General features: G+C 37.3%; 3 protein-coding genes across 10 annotated transcripts in view; 1 reads left to right on the top strand and 2 right to left on the bottom strand.

Annotated features, from left to right (window-relative positions):
* Nucleotides 1–19,218, bottom strand: part of LOC124423637 (short-chain specific acyl-CoA dehydrogenase, mitochondrial) — a 37,952-nt gene extending 18,734 nt beyond the window's left edge. Inside the window, exon 1 of the mRNA XM_046961597.1 lies at nucleotides 19,161–19,218. The gene's annotated coding sequence lies outside the window, so the exon portion shown is untranslated. The remainder of the gene's footprint in view (nucleotides 1–19,160) is intronic.
* Nucleotides 1–21,789, top strand: part of LOC124423632 (glutamate receptor ionotropic, NMDA 2B) — a 64,657-nt gene that overhangs the window by 4,722 nt on the left and 38,146 nt on the right. The window contains exon 1 of one of the 8 annotated variants that reach the window (XM_046961573.1): nucleotides 18,257–18,363. The exons of the other annotated variants lie outside the window; for them this stretch is intronic. The gene's annotated coding sequence lies outside the window, so the exon portion shown is untranslated. Of the gene's footprint in view, nucleotides 1–18,256; nucleotides 18,364–21,789 lie in introns of those variants that run through there. 8 annotated transcript variants of the gene reach the window in all.
* Nucleotides 1–21,789, bottom strand: part of LOC124423636 — a 35,696-nt gene that overhangs the window by 13,275 nt on the left and 632 nt on the right. The window lies entirely within an intron of this gene.

Here is a 21,789-nt window from a genome sequence, read left to right as displayed (position 1 = left end):
TAGGATTATTTCAGTCGTATTTGCTTCTTCAGACGTACAAATATTTTCGCGCTTATCGTCGAGAGGATATCGCTCTTCGTTACGAAGCGATATAATTGTAGAAATTTGTATAAGCGGATTGAAGAATAATTAGAAAGCAATTATTTCATTTGGAACGATTCTACAGTAAGCAATTTTCAAGTCACCGAATGGGTTCGTTTCGATTTGGTTTATGAATCGTTTGATAATTAGAACGAGTACGAGAGGAACGTAGGGCCAATTTCGTCGAAAGACCGTTTTTTACAGTTCGTTCGTTAGATACGGTTGCTGGATGGTCTTTTACGCTCGCTATAAACTTGCGTTAAATTTACTTTATTTCATTGAATTTCGCGCGTTATCGACAATAATGAATGGAAATAAATAATAATGCAATCGTAGAATACCCAGAATATTCATAATTATCGATTCAAGAGATTCATGGGAACAAGAGAGAGAGAGAGAGAGAGAGAGGAGAGAAGACGATATCGCTGAATAGTCGAAAATAGGACACCACAGGAATGTCAAGTTGTGCGTGTTTTTCACTTTCCGAGGGAAAAAAGAACGTAGCAGGCAAGAAGTAAAAACATGTGGAGTTTTTCCCTCTTATATGCATTTATGTATGTGTGCACATACATACATACGTACAGGCAAAGTTTTATGGGTTTTTTCTTAAACATGCATTAGATTGCTCGGATCTAATGCTCTCTCTTTCTTCACTACTTTTTCGTATCAACGTCATTAAATTTTTTCCGAGTAAATATTTTTGTATATTGATAAAATACTCTTACGAGATTCCACGAAACGAAGACGGAATCGAGGTGTTCGATTACCCGTTGCATTGACCCGGGATACAAATTATCTTCATTGCTAATAGCGGATTCAACGATAGTCGTTATCTCTTTTATCTAACAAATTCGTTTATCTTCATGAGAGAACATCGAGAGATAATAAAAGATCTTGCACAATGTGTATTCGGAAAAAAGGAAAAAAAAAAAAAGAGAACGAGAAAACACGCGCGTTTCGTGCTTCAAACGCGAGTTTACTTTGATTGTATTCTTATTCTCTTGTGGAATGCAATTTCGGCAAACCAGTCAAAAATGTCGCAGATCGATTTTAAGATTTTTCTTTGGGAAAACGATTCGATCGCAGTACTCCGGTTACCGGTGAGGAAAAATAGCCGATAGGACGACATGTAACCTCGTCGAAACCCGACAACCTGGAATACAATCGTTTTCGATATATTCACCGGTAAAATTGCATCCACTACGAAGTTATTTTTACGGTGAGTTTAAAGCGATTTCCATTCGGCACTCGAATCGTTTCTTGACTCTTCCAATTTTCACGTTCTACCGAAATGAAAATCTTCTTTTCTATCTTTGATATTTGCCTTCGACGACGTAGATATGTACATGCCGTCTCTCGCACCTGTCGCGAACAAAATCACCCGTTTTTCTTTGTTTCTCTTTCGATTCGGAAAAACTAATCCGCGGCCGTATTTCCGAACTTTTCTTACTTCCTCGGACAAGGTTAGATATATATGGTCACGCGATCGAGCTGAAAATCTCCTTAACGCGGCACATTTGATATAATATAGAGGAAATTCTTTCTAGAACGCGATGACACATGTTCTTAACGTCGAAGAACATCTGGGAGAAACGGCGATAAAAATTTTTTGAATAATTTTCATCTTCGGCTTCACGTACCTTGATATCTCACGTCGCAATCGCGGTACACCGGTATAACGCATTTTCGCGAGCACACATAGGACGTTCTCCAAGGTATACATACCACGAGAATAAATTTGTTCAAACTTTCTGACGGTTTACGGAACCAACATGCAGTTTCTTTTATCGATTGATCGGAAGCGATAAAGTCGATTACGTTAACGTTTACCTACTTATTTCCCTTTCCATTGGTGTAAATAAAATTGGCTCGGTATTTAATCATTGACGATATCAACAGAAAGATTTTCTCTTATTTTATCGGGTGACGATAATCGATTCGAAAAACTCTTCGATCGTTTTCGTTTCATTCCACGATGACTATTGCATTTTCGCGCGCAAGGGAATAAAAATAAAAGTGCACCCGACAGAGACGAACAGAGAGGGAGAGAGAGAAAGAGAGAGAGAATGCTTCGAGTCAATATCCAGAACATATTCGTTAATATCGGAGAATCGTAGATTCTTAGAGAAACTACATAGATACACTTTGGTTCGCAATGTAGGTATATTTGGTTTATGCGAAATCGCATTTGGTTGGCTTACGCGATAAATTGGTGCACATTAGTTGAATAGAGTAATTAGTACTTGATAGATTAATACTGGTAACAAGAAGGTGTCAGGGATGTCATCACCAAACGAGATTATCTTAGAAATCGATCGAGGAAATGTGAGATAATTGTTATGGAAATCTATTCGATCGTAGATGTTCGGAATCGAATAAAGGGATCTCTTAAATGGAACTACCACGAAGACATGGGAGAATCTGTGAAAATACTCGGTGAAAATGTATTGGCGCGAATTAATGACGCGATGGTCGACTAATCGCGCCGAGGGAAAATGTTCGACAGGGTTCTATCAAGGCCCAAATATCGATATTCGATGTTACCATCGATATACGACGCGCGCGTGTCTTCTGGCATTCACCTGTAAACAATGAGACGGCGATGAATACGGCGATAACATTGCCAATCAATGCGCTTTTCATCGGGCATTTAACTAGCGGATCTGTAAAACCCCTATTGACGTTTACATGATAAAAATTAATCTTCTCTTTCGATCGACTCGCAATAGAAACCGACGCGACTAGCCTATCGCCAAAGTGGAAATTCATTAACACGATGGATGGACGTTCGTTTTCCGAGGATCGTTCAAACTTACGTACGCTTTCGTATTGAACATTCGTCGCGACTCTTGCAATTTGCAATTAAAGTTTTGCAATTTTCTGGATTTATCGCGAAACTTGTACGAAAAATTCATCGCGTCGAAAAGGCAGAATCATCTCGGATAGATAATTCTCTTTACATTCCCTCTTACTCCTCTCATTTTCTCTTTATTTCTTATTCATTTTCTTACTGGCTAAGTCGCCCATTCTTCTTGTCTTTCGGTTTAAGGCTCGTGCCTTAATGCTCAAGAGCTGAACTGATTAATGGAATCTCCCCTTGTTTCAGGTGTTGTCGTTGTTTACCTTAGTTTCGCTAATCAAGTACAAACTTCTTTTGACACGCGATTTGAATTTCTAAACCAAATAAGTAGGTAATATATTTTTTATTTTCAACTTTCACATCGCGTTTTACACTTGCAAATCTTTATTGCGTTTGAAAACTTTCCTGGATACTCATGTTGAAGTCTCTCTCTCTCTCTCTCTCTCTCTCAAGATATGGGTAATTGTAACTAAAAATGCCTTAGGTATATCGTTGACGGAATATGGAGAGCGAGAGTTAGGAATACACTTGCAAGAGTTTCTTCAATGGATATGTACAGTGTATCTGTACGTGGGTGTATATCAAGACCACGCCCTCATTCGTCTTCGAGAACGGAAACGACGCATCGAGTTTCGAATAAATTCTCAACTAGACGAAAGGTGCTCCTGTGCGCGATCGAGTGCACTTTCAAGAGACGATGCGACTCCGACCTTACTACATTAATGTTCGTTACGTTAATGTTGTTACAACCGGACAGGAAAATCCGGAAATAGAGATGGAAAACTTGATTGAATCCTTTCAAAGAGGCAAAATTCTGATCCTAAATTGCAGAATACATGATCAAAGAGTCAACTCGTTTGCTAAATGAGACAAAAAATAAACGAGAAAGAAAATTAAAACAAAAAAGGGGAAAAGAAATCCTTGATTTTAAATCGATACATTGATTGATAAACGAAATCAGTGGAAGAGCGTACCAATCGTTTAGAAAATCTATCAAACTCGGTAGATTTAGCTTGGCGCATTAGTTCATTTAAATAATGTTTTATCCGCCTCCCCCCCCCCTCTCTCTCTCTCTCCCTCTGTCTCTCAACTATTCTCTCTCGTCCAATTGTTTCTCCAGTCATCCTGATCCATTTAATAGAATCAAACGAAAATTAAATTTACGAGTAAACATTGCGATGGAAAACCCAATTTTCTACGTTCATCCTAGTATAATGAGTTAGATGCGCCTGTAAGTAAATAAATCATCGAAATTGAAATAAAGATGTTCTTATTTACGCGTATCTTTTCGATCGAAAGAGAACTTTTAACTCTTCGAGCAATGTTGCAAACAGTTATATGTCTTTTGTCGATTCTCGATGTAATATACCTTTGACACTGTGTCAGGATGCTCAATATGTTATAACGCTGCTCGACTTCCTTCCCTTAGTTCTCTTACTCTAAAATGAATCTTTTCAAGTTTACTTCTCCCTCCATTTTCTACTTTGGAAATCCTCAATGAAATCTATAGCGTAACGACGTAGACAGAGAAAAAGGAAGTTGGTTATTTTTCTTCTTTCTTCCTTTCATTGTACTTCTCAAGGAGTAAAAACACCGCTCGCAAGCAGGAAAAAGCAAACGCGAGGATGTATTGAAGAGACTTTTCCGAGTTTTCTTTAGTGGGGAAAAGGAGAGGTAGATCGACAGACAGATATATATATATATATATATATATGTCGTCAATCGTTTTAAATCGCGCCGACCTCGAAAAGCGGCCTTTGTTCGGACAAAAAAAGACGCGTTAGTATTTCGCAAGGATTTGTCGAGAGTAAACTCAAAGACACCGTTAGCATAGCTACCACTGGCGCATATTTCGTAAGTAAGAGAAAACAAACCTTTCTAGTCGTTGTGTTGTCGAGCGGCACTCTACAAGAGCATATCTCATGAACTTCATCTACCTCTTTTTTATGTGGATTTGCATGGGTAGGATACGGAGGGAAGAGGGATAAAGAGCATCATATAGTATACTTTGGTACCATGGCCTGCATTCAAACTGAAACTTTGTCTTTCAACTTTTCTTTATCTCCAAATTAACTCCAATGGATTTGTCCCTTAGTATTGAACCATAGCCATACTCGAGTTCCGTGACGTCGAGTACCTTCGGATAACAAGCGTCAAAATCGTTTTAACTTCAAACCAATAAGTTCTTCCTTCGAGATCAACGAAATTTAATCGAAGAACGAATCAGAGCGTGATTGATGAAAAAGCACGTGAAGCGAACAAATTTTTTTTTTTTTCCTTTCTTCTTCCGTCGAAATAAACGTGAGAGATTGTGAATGAACTGTATATTCTCGTCGAACAATGTGATTTTTTCTCTATCGATCTTAAGAAGGAATGTTCGATGGAGTAGAAAAATGAAATTTTCTTTCGTAATGTTAAACACGAAGAGAATAAGAGAGAAAGCGAGAGAGTGAAAGTAGGCAGAGGTGGGGATGACAAGGATAGAAAGAAACAATACAGTAGAATGGTCATGGATATTGACTTTTTTACATTCTTCTCCTCCCCCTCCCTGCCCCCCCCCCCTCTCTCTGTCTGGTTCTTCGTTCGTGCAGCGACTTCTTCGACATATCTTCGCATACTCTTTCTATCCTTTTTCATCTTTTCACATTTCCTTTGCTCATCGAAATTCAATCCGCGACTTTTACCATATCGACAGACGCGGAAAACGATCGCTTCGTTGCGAGGACTCGCATGGAATGTGTAAATGTGTAGACGAGAAAAGAGAAATATAAATTTTCCTAAAGAACTGCCTCGCTGCTATTGACCACGGAATCGCGGAAAGTAATACCATTTCTATCAATCGGTTTGACGTATGCTAGCGTTCCGTTAAAAAAATTCAAACGAATTAAAGAACATTGTATTTTCTTTGTTAGATCGATAGCTTCCAGGCATGCCATCGTACACATTAAATCAATTTTGTTGCTTGTATTGTACTATTCGATACGTGATATTGTTCTCGTTAATTGTACACACATTTTACATTGGCTCTCTCTCTCTCTCTCTCTCTCTTTCTCTCTCTATTTCTGTCCATTTCCGTTCAATAGGAAACAAAATTTGCATTGAGAAATAAATATAGCTTTTCTCGAGGATCGAGAGGTAGATAATAAAAAATAAAATTGGAAAACTGATAAAATAATGACCTCATACATTTGAGAGCGTGCTTGTACCGAACGATTAGTAACTCTTTCCAAATGGAAAACCACACGAAAGATTGAAGAATATTGTTCTTCGATTTTGAAAAATGTTTCGAACGTTATTGGAATACGAAAGATTATTCTGCATAGGATAAAAATACAGCGTGGGAGGAAATTTGTATTTCCTTCGATCGCGATAGAGTCGTACGATAAGTGAGAGAAAAGGAATTGATTTCTTTCGACCGACATTGCGGGAAACTGACGATGTGAGATTTTAATTATGCAAATTACATATAATTATGAGGGATATAATGTTCCGAAAGAAAATGCTATCTGTCATGCGATCGAGCCTCGACGATGTTAAGCAAAAATAAATAAAGTGATAGGATAGAACGGAAGCATTATTACATTTTACTCTAATCGATTCGTTGTGTCTGTTACTTTGAAAATTAATTGATAATGTGTTAAAAGCTTTAAAGCGATTAATAATCGAAGCTAAGAAGGAGGACGGTAGACGGAGGTTGCCTCATGGAGGCAAGAAATAAAAGGAAATTGGCAAGAACAGTCAATTTTAAAAGAGGTCAACTCTTTCGACGGCTTTCTCCCATGTTCGAACGTTTGGCGTTTGACTCGCATTTGATTATTAAACTCCTTATTACTCCCCCTCTCTCTCTCTCTCTTTTATACTCGGTGACATTGCCAAAGGGAATTATATTTCTTATCTCGAGAATAGGAATCGTCCAACATCCAAAAAGGTCTAATCTGTGTTTGCTTAAATATGACAGATGAGTATACAGATATCGCTTTAAACTTAGGAAATGAAGCACGTTTAATCGTTGTTTTCTTTCATCCCTTTCGCTGATCAGGCTTCTTTGAAATTATTCGCGAATGTCTCTTTATCTACATTCGCTTTTTCCTCTTTCCCTTTTTGTCTCCTTCTATGCTCATAAAAGTTTCCGATAGATGAATAGACGTTAATATTAAAAAATATTTGCTATAGCAAAGAGGAAGAGTGAAAAAAAGAGGCAAAGAAAAGACGGAGGTATCGATGAAACGGAAAAACGATCGTTCTACGCTCGTTGGCTTTGATACTAACAATTCCATTTATATGTGTTTTCAGCGAAATACGCACTACGATCGTACGAGATTCTTTCGCAAGTTTTTACGTACTTACGTAAGTACGTTCCGACTTCGACATCGCGTTAAAACGAGTAGGTGGATACTTTTGATAAAATACTATTAGTTGATAATATTTTAGCTTGATTGAATATAAATGAAAATATAAAATACGCGCTTCCATTCCCTTTTTAGTATCATTAAGACATGCTCAGGCAAAAATGTTTTGTTAATTATACAAAGTAATATCATTTTTCCTCATTCTCTCTCTCTCTCTCGCTCTCTCTGTCTCTCTCGGTTTTTTTACATATCTATATAGAACATGTAGGTATACAATGTTTGAAATGTTAAGGAACGTTCTCTCTTTCTCTCTCTCTCTCTCTCCTTTTTACTATCTCCTTTTCATCTATATTTTCCATTTTAACAATGACCAAGGAAAAGCATGACATGAAAATCGCAAGCATTCTTTCATATTACGACAGATGGCGTAATATTATTCTCTGAATGGTTTTCGTACAATGGCAAGTTAAAGAGTGAACAGAAGTGTTCTTTTAGTGGAATTCTCGCGCTCACCTACGTTTTCACATTATCCGGAAAAGTAGCTGGCCTACTGGTACCTGCGCGTGACTTCCTTGCAGTCAGAGTAATTTCTTTCTCGAGTCCTTTGCTCGAGCGAGAAAAGTATTTTTTCAAGATGAATGAACTTTTTCCAACAATCATATATATACGATCTATACGAGTAACAAAGAACGTACGTCTATATACATAGATATCGCATTATCTCTCTTTTTATATATCGTAGATATATTTTTATACTCTTTATTCATAAGAAATATAAGTATCATCGCTTTGACACAGCATAGATGTTACTAATTAGCTCGACCTTCTCTTTTTTCCGAGAGTCACGAGAATCAGTATGAGAAAGATTTGCGTTCGCTTTCGAGAGATAAATAAAAAAAGAAGAGCAAACAATGCCTTTTTCCGATATCCGATTCACACTGCAATATCGAAAATCAAAGTACGATCATCTAAAACAAATATATATATATATATATATATACATGTATAAGATTGAATATATCTAAAAGTTACGTACAAAGTTTCGTTAAAATTTATCGCTCGCTGGCCACGGATATAGCTTTCGATATCTCCAAGATTAGAATTTCTGATTATACATGGAGAATTTATGATTGTACATAGAGAATTTTTCTCTCTCCCTCTCTCTCCCTTTCTCTCGAGTGGAAGTTAATCTGTCACAATGACACGATCTTATCCGATACAACGAATAAACGCGAACGCTGCCGTCGGTATAAAAATTCATTCGAACTTTTAACTTTGATCAGAAATTTTCCAAGTGTTATAAGTTTCAAACTGTAATTTAAGTAATTTCAAAGTTTGCGTAAATGATCGCAATCCTGTTTTCGTCAGGCGTGTTCATAATTGCCATAATGAGAGGAAGTAAATCATAGGTGGGCGATACTAGCTTTACTATTCTACTGTGGCACCATATACAATATACGTAGATACTCATTGAGTTGTGGTTTAAACTTCTCGTTGGAAGCCAACGGAATTGGGACGGAATTGTGAAACATCGTAGAGAAACTCTCTTTTAACTTTCCAAACCAGGAGCTTTGCTATTGCTCGATTACATCGATGTTTCCTCTTTTCTTTCTTTTTATTTCCCTCTTTTTCACGGAGGTCTCTTATTTTTTTTTTTTTTTTTCGACATTACTTCATTCCCGTTTCATATCGTCCTCCTTAATGAACTTGTTTCTCAATGCTCGCCCTATTTCGAAATTCATTAAAAGACATCGCTGCTGTATTTTATTTTCCATAGGAAGTGCTTTAATCGTTTCACAAATGTTCCACGGTCGATGATTTTCTTTTGCAGGACAATGCTTATGAATGTCTTCTCCCATCGTGCAATTTCTATCCGACGAATAATTAAAATTTTTTTCCTACTTTTCAAAAAACATACTCTCCTCTGATTCCTGAACTCGAGAATACAATACCGGTAGCTAGGATCTTTTTTCTTTTCTTTTTTTTCTTTTTTCTTCTTTCTTTCTTTTTTTTTTTTTTCCTTTTTTTTGGTTCAATCGTTCAAGTCGTGGAAGATGGAAAAAGCGAAGCGAAAAATCGGAAAATGCATTGAATCGGAAAACAACACATTTATACTTGGCCAACAGACTTGTTGTTGAATACTTTCGGGGTTAACGAACGTGAGGTAGCTTTGCGCGGGTAAGCGTGTCTGTATAAAAGAGCAGAGAGGGGGAGAGGTAGAGAAAAGCGTATTCACGGTTATAAAATAGCACGTTCCGTTATATCGGAGATAGCTTCGAGCATGTAAAAAAGAGAGAATGTCCAATATTTAAATATTTTTCAGAGTTAATTAATCTGATTTAATTATCGCACGCTTTTATGATTTTTCGAACGATATTAATACGATTTGGCGTATTAATGGTAAAACAAAGGATATGCGACTGACAGGAAACAGGTTGATAAAATTTGCTGGGAGGTTTCTTCAGACTATTGCTCTTTAGGCCTTATAACTCTTTTATAATACTTCGCATATGCTTTCTCTTTTTTCTTTCTCTCCCTCTCCCTCTCTCTCTCTCTCTCTCTCTCTCTACATATTTTATGTCTTTTTTCCTCTTTTTGTACTTCTCTTCGATCGTGGTAGAGCCCCGCGATGCGTCTTCTTTTTCTTCTTCCTCTTCGCCATGTCAATGAATAAGCTTCGACGCTACGTTCGAAGAGAAACAAAAGCTCGTCAGTATTTCCATTTTATTCCGCTCCTTCTATTTCTCTCTCTCTCTCTCTCTCTCTCTCTCCCTCCCCCCTCTCCCTCCTGCCCCTCTTTCTACTATTCAGAAGGAAAGAATATTTTTATTGTTTTCTTTTTCTGCTTTTCAGGCACGATCACCGAGTGTGTCTTACGCAATCGTCACTGCGAAAAGCTTTTGTTTGTTATAACTTTAGATATAAATTGCAATTTTTAATTCCTTTTGATGCACTGCACAAATCATTTCGACCTTTTACGAATGTAAATGTGTGTGCGCGACTGTCAGCGAGCGTCAACTTTATTTTCAACGAGTGCAACAAATTGGCAGTAACAAATCTAATCAAATTTCGCATTCGGTATATCTACCATAGAGAAAAATAGCTACTCCATACAATTTCAAACAAATAACTCGATGAATTTCAAAATGACGCCCATTGTAATATAAACAGTTTAAATTTAAAAAGCTCCGCTTTTTCGTTATATTACTGGGAGCGTGGCCAGAAGGTAATCGAATTGTTTTTCAAAAAAATTCTTTCTTCTTTAACTTTCAATTTTGATAAATAATTTTTATGAGTAGAGAAATATAAGATGACCCCTTTTCGTTAACGAAGTCAGAAGAAGTAAGAGTAAGTTGAAAGGAAGTTAATCGTGCTGTTTCCATCTCTCTCTCTTTCTTTTTCCTTTTTTAAGCGACAATGTGTGCAGTGTAAACGATAGATCGTTCGTGGGAGAGTCTGAACTAGATAGAATCGCTCGGATATGCAAAGGATGCAGTAATTAAAAGTTAGAAACAGGATCCTGACTATCTGTCAGATACACACTGTGTCTTAAATTCTAACCGTATGACCCTTTTGTCCGAACGACCTGGTTTTTTTTACGAAGAATAAGCATCGAGCTTTCTCCCTTTTTGTCTCGTCGATCTCGCGAATTAAAATTCGCTCGTGGGCGTATCGTTCGCGACTAGAAAAACAAAGATAAACAAAGAAACAAAAAAGTACACGATTGGAAAATTCGATGGCTCGAGCCATTTCAAGGTTGCTCTTGGCTTTTTCTTTCGAGTTTTTCTTTTATATTTTCTTTTTTTTTTCTTTTTTTTTTTTTTTTTCAAGGGATATTAAACGTAATACCTTTGGAAGTATACGCTCAAGTTCGTTCGGAATTCCACTAGCTTTCGTCGATCGAGGAAAAGTTTAGAACACTTGGTGAGAGAGAGAGAGAGAGAGAGAGAGAGAGAAAACGTCGTCGACTACGTTGCCAACTCGGACAGCTGTCAACGACCTCGAGACACTCTCATCGAAACCCACTTCCTGTCTTGCTATATCCTAAAACTTTTCTCTCGCGAGCTGATCCTCTATCGAAGAAGAAACTTTCTTCTATGACGTACATACCTTCACCGAGAAGTCCATTGTCTTTCGTCCTTATTACTAAGGACTTTGAAACTGCGGCATTATATTTGACATCGCTCTCTATACCCATGATTTTAGAAGAGAGACCCACGGTCTAGTAGATCCTATTTCTTTCGTGTTTCTTTCGTGTTTCTTCTTCTTTTTCATCTCTTTGGTGATTTCAAAGAAATGAAGACAAGTTTGTGTTATTCTATGAAAAGACACGAAGAAACTTCTTTAATTATCCACTTTTTATTCGGCCTTTCATCAGAGAATTTTGCTATTTAGGCGGCGAAGCACGTGTTTCAGAGTAATTTTTAAGGGGAAAGATATAAAAGGATGGTCCCAACTTAAAATGTAAATCGAGCGAATCGTCTGGTTCGTTAATTGAATCGATCAAGTGATAAATTAAATAAAGGGAACGAGAGAGAGAGAGAGAGAGAGAGGGAGGGGGGACGAAAAAAAGGTTTTTTTTATTTCTTTTCTAAAGAGACGGATAATTAAATGACAATTGTACCGAAAGGAGAATACAAAATATATATCGAAAGGTGCGGCAAAGTCGACGGTGCGGTACTTTTCAAGTGTTCTCTAGCCGAGTCGAAGGCACGAGGCCAAGGTTAGATGAAACAGGATGCCGTACGGCAGTGTAGTTTTCGTGCCAAAGGATTTTCATCTATTTTCAACAACGACACGATCGTTTATTAGACGATTTTTCTCTAGAGCAAAAATCTCGATCGTGAGTTGAAATCCTTTGGCTTTGAAGCATTTCCAATGATTTTCTATTTTACGATCGATTCGACTTCGGTCGGACCATCCCGTTGCTCGTCTAAGAAAGTAAAACGTACCCTTGCTTTCGCTTTTTTCCCCCTGTTCGTGAATTCATTGAAAATCGTACATGAATCTAAAAAGCCAGGATAGAGGATGGCTCTTCACGGTAAAAGGATGAAATGCGATCCTCGTTTTAAAACGAATACTACATTCATGTCAAGTTATTCAAGTTATTTCCTTCTTTCTTTTCTCATTCTTTTATTTCAAGTAAATACCGAAAAAGTCACTTTTCACAGGAATGATCACTTTTGTAGTCCGACGTAAGTATGCACACGATAGGGCATAGAGGAGGAACGAATGTGTAGCGGCGGCATAACTTTGCGAATTGGAAAGATGAAGAAAAATAATTAAAGAAAAAAAAAAAAAAAACAGTCTTAGTCTATCGCTAAACCGTATCTTTATCTCGGTATCCCAATTTCTTTCACCTATTCACTTTTGATTTCATTGTTCTTTATTCAGAATGGAATGAGAAAAATTCTCGCGAAAAATAATCTCCCTTATGAAAAGAGATAATCGCATCTCGTAACAACGATTATTCTACGGGGGCATTCTCGACGAACAAAACGATTTATTCTCCATTTGAGATTACGAAAAAGTTCTCTTTTTCTCTAGTGGAATAAAAAAAAGTTCGCTGGCAAAACTTTGACCAATCAACGAAATAATTAAGGTTAATTGATTTTCAAGGGGAAGCGCGGCACGAATAGACATGTATAATACTGCCACTTATATTAGACATTTCAATTAAGGGAGGGGGAGGGAGGGAGGGGGGGAGAGAGAGAGAGAGAGAGAGAGAGAGCAGGAGCAAGCGACATGTTTCTTCGTTCTCGTGAGAAATGTATAAACCTAGCATTGAACCATTGCACTTCTGCGTTCCGGATCCACGAAATACACTCAATGGTTATGCCGTGTTTATCTATCGACGTTTATTAAAGTAACAAGGAATAACAGGATATTGGATTTTATTATTGTTTGACCTACATGTTGAGAATAGTAACGTGGAAATCGATATGAACTGCGCCATATGTACGATCTCAAATTTTAACGAAAGGGAAGCATTTTAAAAAGCACAGAGAATATAATCGTTCGTTATAGTTGAAGAAAATTAAGGTAAAATGTTTCGCTTTTAGTCGAGAACTTTCTTATTCGTTTCCTTCTTATCCTAGAGTTGGCAAATTAATTAAGGAAATTCTTCGGTGAATTTTAACTTGGAATCAAAGATCGTGCGCTTTCGGATCTTTACTTGGAGTTTCGGTGTTGATCGCCAAACGATTTCGTGCGTTTAAACGAAAATAGAAAGACTTTCTACGGTTTAGCGATAAATTAAAGTTCATCTTTATGGTTGTCACTACGAAATTCCGATCGTGCTTCTTCGAGCGGAAGATCCTCATCAATTTCGGAGTATCTTTTATGTATGTACTACCGTGTATATCTATGAGATAACTCGCACGGACTTTACTCTAGGAAATTTCATACATACGAGTCAATCGTATCGTTTGAAAATTTGTCACGAAAGACCCGATATAATGGGAGATGACAATATACGGGAAGAGAGACGGAGAAACAGAGAGAGAGAGAGAGAGAGAGAGAGTTAATGGCGCAATTTTAATAAAGTACATAAAAAAGTTTGAGAAACTGACTGTTTCACCATGAATGTAAAGAGAGATAAGCTATGGAAATTTCAGTACAGTTTCAGAACTGTTCGTCTTTGTCAGTTCTTAGCAGCTTCTTCGCTTTTAAAGACGCATGTTTCCTACGTTTATTTCTTCTCTTTATTCTTCCTTTCTAGAGTTTCCAGACAGTCGTCTCTTGACCCTGAAACTTAACCATTAGTCTCGAGTATCACCTCTTGGTGGGAAGAAAAATAAAAGGAGAAAATAAAATAAAGGGAGAAAAATTGAGACGACATTTTTTCGCATACCATTCATATTTCTAACCGATCGATTCTCCATATATTCCCATATCGTTTGTCAATGACGTTTTCGTGGAACGTAATCAATACGTTTCTCGTAAAGCTCGATAGAATATAGAGTCGACTGAAATTTGCAACTGTACAGTCGAGATTCTACTTGACGTATTCGTGAATAAACGTACCCCATTATGAAAATCGACGACGAATATCCGATATTATGATGTAAACGAGACAAATATGTAATATCAAATTTTTCGCGTTAAAATTTCCCGAATAAAGCGCAAATTATGGAGTAAAAGAATTATCGCGTTTCGTTGAGAGAAGAAAGAAAGAGAAAGGCGATACGAATTTTCACTTCTCTCGCCAACCGAGAAGATTTTAGATATCTCCTTCTTTCGTACTAACGAAAGAACATCACCGTAAATTATAATTAACGCTAATGCTAATTTTTCGCTATAGGAAAAGGATCTTTTCTCTTTTTTTCGTTGCTTATTGCGATGTTAACAAAGGAAAATAAAGTAACGTCCGCGTATTCGCGTTGCGAGCCATCGAGTATGAAGAAAAACATTAAAATAATTAGTTTCGTGTGAAAAGAAGAAACGAAAGATTATTTTTGGATAACCAAGGATAATCACGAGCCGCTTGTAATTTCTCTACGATTTTTCAGACACGTTACAAGACATTTATATTTTTCCCTTTATCTTCCTTTCTTATTCTCTATCGTATTTTTGCCCTTAGAACGTATCTACCGTTTTCTTTCAAAATTCACCGCACTATTCCTCGATTAATAATACACTCGCGGGGTTAGTTAATGCGAAACCACGCCCGTGAAAAAGCTTCGACCTCGAGCCTGAACGGGATTTTCTTGCGAAGAAGCGATTTTTCTCCTCTTTTTCTTTTTTTTTTTTTTTTTTTTCTTTTTTTTTGTAATTTCTTTTTTCTGACGATCTCCTTCTTTCTTTTTCTTTTACTACCACTTCTTCTGCGTGTTTCCATCTTTCTTTTTTTTTTTATCCCCTTGAAAAAGGTTAAATATACTATTTGCAATGAGTTTATCGCGATGCTACCGTCCCAACTCGTAACTGGTTTTACGTAACGATCAAAGTTGCCGTCTATTTTCACGTATACGGGGTGTATAATAGGATTTTGTGAGAAAGTGGAGGAAGTATTAGATAATCATACGGTCATGCTTGCATATAGGGTAAGAAAAATAGGTTATTCTATATGGATTATGGAACGCATACGTATGTAAATATGAAATACTCATGCAGATGATCGAAATAAGTTAAGGAATACGTTGGCTTTCAGAGAACTTCCTTTTCTACTGAAAAGTACTATTTCAAATTTCCCATGGTTTCGAACTCGAAAAATAAACGTTCTTAAATTTTTTAGGCTAATTCTCTTTAAGGCTAGGCTACTCGTACGAATCTTTGAAAATCTGACATTTCGCCGATCGAGAATTTCTCGACGAGTGACGTAAATTTATAGTAAATTCGTTTCAAGAGTAACGCCCGTCCAAAGCAGTTACGCGAAAGTTATCGTGTATAATAGGCAAGCGAACAAACATTTTGAGGGTAAGGAAAAATGACGTGACGATAAAGAGGGACGAAACGATATCGCGATAAAGCGAGACATAAATAGAGCACTTGGGAAGAGAGAGAGAGAGAGAGAGAGAGAGAGAGAGAGAAGAAAGCTGTCCGAGTCTATCGAAAATTTGGTTCACGTGACTTTTCCAGCAGCACTTTACATACCTTTTAGCAAGTATGATTGAAAAAATAAAAGCGAATCAAAGATATCGTACGTAAGAAGGATCAATTTTTTGAATCCAATTATAAGTCTCCATCTCGTTGAGTTATATAACATTATCGTGAGTTTTTTCTTTACGCTTTCTTTTTTCTTATCTTTGACCGAACTAAGCGAATAAATACGAGTGGAGCTCGACGATTATTTGCCAGTCGAGGATGGTTTTAACTCAAATGGAAATTCTCTTTGCCGGAATGTAAAGGAATAAAGAAAGAAGAGAAGGAAAGGGCACGGGAGAGGTGGAAGAGAGTTATATGCGAACGTTTGTGCTTAGCGTACAAGTCGAGTGCAAGTTCTTCTTTTTTTCCTCGAGTCGGAACGGTATCACGTGACGATACGTCGGGTAAAAGCGTGAGAAATTTTATTGCAGTGACTCCTAAAGAAAAGCTTCGAGAGCTACGATACGATGAAATAAGAGGAGTCTAATAATACATCTACCGAAATATCCCTTCTTTCGAGTTCGACGAAAAGTCGGAGAAAAGATTCCGCAAGATGTCATTTTCTTTGTGCGGCTAAATTGTATTCATGGAAAAATACGGGCTAAAGTGCGTATTTGTATTCGTACAGATGACGCAGCGAATTTATGGAGAAAATCAAAATTCCTCGATGTATACCTCACGTATACATCGGCATTTCGGAGCGCATGTTGCGGTTAGCTTTCGACGTCGTTGCTTTTCCAAGTGTCTATCTAGTTGGAACCCCGACAAATTTCGAGGACACTTTTTCTCTGATATATATGCGCTCTTCCACCAACTTGCTCCATTTCTTTCTACTTAATTTTGACTTTCTACATGGAATAAAAAAACAAATAAATGTAATATCATAATCGAGAAGATAAATGGAGAAGGAGAAACATCGTCCTAATAACGTAAATCACTACTTGGTAAACTTATGGAAGGTGGTTTGGAAAAGGGACGGAGAAGAAATATCAGGGTATTAACGCGACAAGTAGAATCCGTATGCGCGATAACGTTTCTCTGCTGCTACGTATGCTCCCGTTGCATTCGCACGCTGAGAATTAGTCAGCGTGATATTAGATAAGTAAACGAGTGGTACGTGGGCTTGCAAATAAAGTGCGAAAAATTATGAGAGCGCAAACGAGATCGACGAAAATGGAAGGATTGACTCGAATCGATTAATTCTCCATTATTCGCACTTAATACCCGAAAAGGAGAAATAAAGGAGAGATAAGGTATAATTTGGGAACGATCTAATCTACCTTAAATGATCGTTAGAAGCATTTTCGCCAATATAATAATAGGATTCGTTTTACGGTTTCGCATAAAGATGTAAATGCGATTACTTTTTTTTCTCGATATCTTCGCCTAACCATGGAAATTTTTTGCTTTCGCGATCACTTATATCTGAAAAAAATCGGTATGTACGCAGGTGCATCTTTATAAAAAATTTCTCTTCGTTTCGTCGTTTCTTTAGATTTGCCCATTCCTCCCTCCATTCCCCTTCCACCACGAGAAAAACTTAAAAGAACCTTTTACTCCTTGAGACGTTCTATTTACCAGTAAGCAAGATTTATTCATCGCTTGAAAATTTTTCTCTCTGTCTTTTTCGAGACTTTACCTTGTTCCTCTGTTTATATCGATAAGATCACATGGTTACTACTATTCCAACCGTATGCGTTTAAAGTTACTGCGAGAACAGTTCGTAGCCGGATCACGTAGGCCGGCAACTGGATCAACCACATGACCCAAATGAAACGTCGCCCTGTTTCGCCTACTTTACAAAAAGAAATATAGGTGCGATCAAATATGTGAACGGACTAAAATATTCGTCCTTCTTCTTCTTCGTTCTACGATGAATAATATCGATCGTACGTACATACGTTCGTTGGTTCCTTCGTTCTCGTAACGACATCTTTTATCAATAATTACGAATACACGACAATCGTATAATATATTTCATCGGTCTCGACCGAATTTAATAAACGATAATGAAATGGAAATGAAAGAGAATCGATAGGAATAAGGACAGAAACTTAATGAGCCATGCGAAACGGTGTTGATTAATGGTGCTACATAGACCCTGCTATATATTATAATGTAGCGATAACTCGCTGGACGTTCTTACGGAAACTATATTTTTTCCTGTCATGTACGTATCTATGTAGATACGTAACGTACATATGCATACATAGGTATTGCATCCTATCTATCGTGGTACGCGCATGCGTCTGTATTTATATATATATACATATATATATATATATATATATATATATATATACATATATATATATGTATATGTATTCTATAAAGTTACCTAGTAGGTGTATTAAAATACTCTTGGACGTGATAGAAGAAGGATAACGTTGCGTGAAAAATACAGACGACCGCGAGATCAACGAATTTATTTCTTTATCAGCGTGATCCACAACATAATAATAGAATCTTACGAGAAGATGACTAAAGGTTACAATTCGTTCTCGCTTATCTCCATCTATCAATTTTTTTTTCCTTTTCGTTCTATTTTAATCGAGATATTTTTTTCTCTCTCTCTCTCCGTCTTTTTCCTTCTCTCGTTACTTTCACGGAATAAATATATTTCCTCCTTCGGAGAAAAAGTCCTCGTATCAGACAGGATTTATACCGTCGTCGAAGAAATGATAAAGAACGTACTCTTTCTTATCGGGAATATTGCGACGTATAGTCGATTCGAATTCGTCGATTTGTCGTAAATCGAGCGCGTTGAATTTTTCAAATTCCGATGCAATAACTCACGTTTATCTTTTCTAAAGAGATATTTATAATACGAATTAGATTTGGTCGAGTCGTCCCTTTATATCCGATCGAACATTCACGTTAGTTCGGACAAACTTTTATTGTTCTCACTGTCTTTTTCAACGGTAGAGCAGGATGTATGAATGTCTTGGAGAACTTTCGAAAGAAAATATAAGGGATAAGAATTGATTGGAGAACATATTCGCACTTTTTTTTTCTTTTTTTCTTTGTTTTTTGTCGTAATGGACACGTTCATTCGTTCAAGAAAAACACTGTTTGCCACTTTTGTCGGAGACAAGGATTATTCGATTTATCTTCTTTATTTCACGCCCTAAGATATTCGGTCTTACGTTATAAAAGGGCGGTGGCCTCCCAGATACGACGGTGGTTGGGAGCGGATTCGCGAGAAAAGACGATGTGAGATACTCAAGAGCATATATACTAGAATTATCATGTTTTTCACTTATTTTTTCTTCGTGAAAGCTTACCGTTCTCTTTGTTCCTTATTGAATTTATAGTCTCGTCGAAGATAACCTCGTTGGAGTTGCAGACGAAGCGCTCGTTTCTTCGTGTTAAGCCAGACAGATCACGCGAAACGTGTATCTATGGGTTTTGCCTCTGAAAAACTTTTCTTTCTCTTTTCCTTTATCTCTGTCTAACTATCTTTTCTTTTTGCTTTCCGAATTTTTGAACGAACGTTCGAAATGAAGAAATACGTCAATTTTGTCAAGGTTTTACTTTTCTCTCTCTCTCTCTCTCTCTCTCTCTCTCTGTCTCTCTCTCGAAGAAAGCTTTCGAATAGGCGAGTCTATAACGCGAATGAACTGATCGGAAAATATTGTGTCTGTTTCTTTGATCAGATAAAATGCACTTTAGTTTAAAACCAATCTTATATACAGTGATAGAGTGATAGAAGCGTAATGGCAAGATACGTTGTTTACTCTCGTCGTAAATGAACCGTACCGCGAAGATCAAAATCCCTGAACGTACCTACGTTAGGCATCGCTTAAACGACGACGACAAGGGTAATAGCACAAAATGATAAGATTAATCGAACGGAAAAAATAATGGAAAACAATTGTTACATTTCGAAAAGCGTTTACACGAGAAAGATACAACGACGAGGAAGACATTAGATCGATTGATTCGTAGAAACCGCACGCGTAGCCACGGTTCTGGCCGCACTCGAAGCCGCGGACGTCACCGCAGTCTCAGCCACGGGAGAAGTTCCTCTTCTCGTTGTCGAAATTGTTCAACATTGTCAACACGCGCTCATTCTATCCCTCAATTTCGTTATCTCGTTCTTTGTGCGATAATAACGATAGCCACGTTTCGTTATAAGAGGATTGTACTACTTTTCTACGCGGACGGAATATAACGATTTTTATTGCGAGGAAAAATGTTTGCTAGCCGTTTAAAAAAAAATATATATATATATATATAAAAAGAAAGAGAGAGAGAGAGTTTGCTCGGTTGGAAAAATATACCTAACGTTTAATGATTCTATAAATCGTTTGGTCGTTCCGTGCAATTAAAAGAACAAATAGCGTAAGGGTCGAGAGGACCTTGGTGTCCCGATTCGCCGAAGCGGATATAATAGATCACCCTTTCATTTTCTTTCACTTTGTTTCTCGGTCAATGGATCTTACGGGCAAATAAATGACAAGTAAATGTCGCGTAGATTCGTTTCGTTGTTAGAAAGAGAGATCGAAAGGAATTCTATAAACGTGTATTAACTTTCTCGTCTAACAGCCGGCAAATATCGTAAAATTAATTGACGCAAATCGGATTTTCTTGTATCGCGAATAACGATAGGGCTTGTAACGGACAAGCTTACGAGTCGATAAACACCCCGATTACAGGAGGAAGGATAGAGTTTTGGTTTCCACTTTCGCGAGACTGATGGAGTTCGTTACACCATCAGCGTAGGATCTAGTTAGGTATATAGGATTAGGGATAGTTTATCTCTACCCGATACTCGAACGAACTCTACGAAGAATTAGTTATCTTACGGTTCGCCGATCTTTTGCTTTCAAACACTCGAGCATTTTTCTTACAAAGGTATTTTACTTCCTAAGGATTCAATATCATCGAAGACGGCCAAGTTTCAGCGACAAGAATTATCGCTCCGATGAAACATATTTTAATGTTAATTTGACGACGTCGTCGACGTGACGCGATTGCTCCTCCTAATCGCGATGGCTTATATTAATAACGGTAATAAATATCGGTATAACGTAAACGACTTACAAACGCAATCGGATCTCTATACGGTTTTAATTGGACGCCGTCCAATTTACGCCATATCATCATTTAATCTCATTTATTTTAACTCGGCTATGACACGAAAAACTCAAGTCAAGTATGTAGATACCTACGAAACTACCGTATCGCGCGAACGAACATCATTAAGGATCAGGTTATTTACGTTTTTTTTTGCGTCTCATTGCGGATTCGACGAAAGAAAAAAAAAAAAAAACGAAAGAACAAGAAGGAGCTTTTTAGATAATTACTTGACCAGTTTCGTCTTCGCGGTCTGTTTACAAATTTAACAAGTTACGAGCACGTCTCATTATGCTAGATTTATTTCGCTCGACGAATAATTAAATTCTCCCACGAAATTGGAATTTTAAAAGATGCACAAGGTAGGTTACATGCCTAAGTACGATCTTCCAGCTCGATAAACGATAAACGTATATTTGTCGCGTTCACGCGACAAATTTTTTTCTATTCTTTTTTTCTATTCTTTCAAAGTCTTTTCAAAGTCTTTCATAACGGTCGATATTGTGATTTGATGATGGAGAACAAAAAGATAGGTAAGATAATTCGCGGATTCTTTCCCGTTTCTCTTTTCTTTCTCTAAACCATTATATACCTTCGTCATTCAGTGCACGGAGCTTACGAAATAAACGAATCCTTCGTTATCTAACGCTTTCATTCGTTTGAAACCGATCATTGTTTCGTAGATTAATTAATCCACCGACGTATCGCCGTAATCCAGGTTGTTCGTTTGTTCTCACTTTGTTATTTTTCAAGGGAAAATCTTAAGCTCCAAAGAATATCATCGTACGAGTAAAGCTTATTTGAACATTCGAGGATTTGGAATTATTGGATGCT

Source organism: Vespa crabro, chromosome 4, assembly GCF_910589235.1.
Source record: "Vespa crabro chromosome 4, iyVesCrab1.2, whole genome shotgun sequence".
Classification (NCBI taxonomy): Eukaryota; Metazoa; Arthropoda; class Insecta; order Hymenoptera; family Vespidae; genus Vespa; species Vespa crabro.
The sequence above is the reverse complement of the archived record's forward strand: the minus strand, read 5'-3'. Positions and strand labels throughout refer to the sequence as shown.